This window comes from Apis dorsata, unplaced genomic scaffold (genome assembly GCF_000469605.1).
Source record: "Apis dorsata unplaced genomic scaffold, Apis dorsata 1.3 scaffold_44, whole genome shotgun sequence".
In the NCBI taxonomy this organism is placed as follows: domain Eukaryota; kingdom Metazoa; phylum Arthropoda; class Insecta; order Hymenoptera; family Apidae; genus Apis; species Apis dorsata.
This window is the reverse complement of record NW_006263346.1, coordinates 1,261,960-1,262,620: the sequence shown is the minus strand read 5'-3', so window position 1 is coordinate 1,262,620 and position 661 is coordinate 1,261,960. Positions and strand designations below refer to the sequence as shown.

Here is a 661-nt window from a genome sequence, read left to right as displayed (position 1 = left end):
GTTTTTCCTATTTTTTTTTTTTTTTTTTCCTTTTATTTTCTTTTCCTACTTCTTTCACGTTTCAACCGCGATTCGATGCTGAATATAATGCTCGATGAAAAATCGCGCGGAAATATCGTTGTTAAGAACGCATTCACCCTTTCGCTATTCTCTCCTCGTACATATTTCTTCGTATACATATAGTATACATATATATATAATATATATATATATATCGTTAACATTAATTTGCGCCTGTCGATAGCGAATCGAACTTTTCTTACAACGTTACTAATCGCGACGATCGTATTGCGCCTATGTAATTATATATACGTTCTATGAATTGTTTTAACACAGGACAACTGTGCGCGACTGAGGAGTTTCGTCCATTTTAAAACTTTCGGTGAACAATATATTGAATGATCTTTGTTGGAAGAAGTGTTTCTCTCTCTCTCTTTTTTTTTTTTTTTTTTTTCCAAACGATCTCTTCTTTCTTAACGCGATTTGCAAAAACGCATCGTCGATTAAAGTTGTAAAATTCTCGCTAACACTTGGAAGTGTTTAGATTAAGGGACGAGTGTCTTATGGACAAACGGATTATAGGGAACAAACTTCTATTTCCGATCGACTTCTACGATATCGGTGCACGCGCGTCGTTTACGACTTATTTACCTGAGTGACG

General features: G+C 35.1%; 1 protein-coding gene across 8 annotated transcripts in view; it reads right to left on the bottom strand.

Annotated features, from left to right (window-relative positions):
- LOC102679312 (dual specificity tyrosine-phosphorylation-regulated kinase 4) overlaps nucleotides 1–661 on the bottom strand; it is a 176,900-nt gene that overhangs the window by 5,544 nt on the left and 170,695 nt on the right. The gene's annotated exons all lie outside the window — the stretch shown is intronic.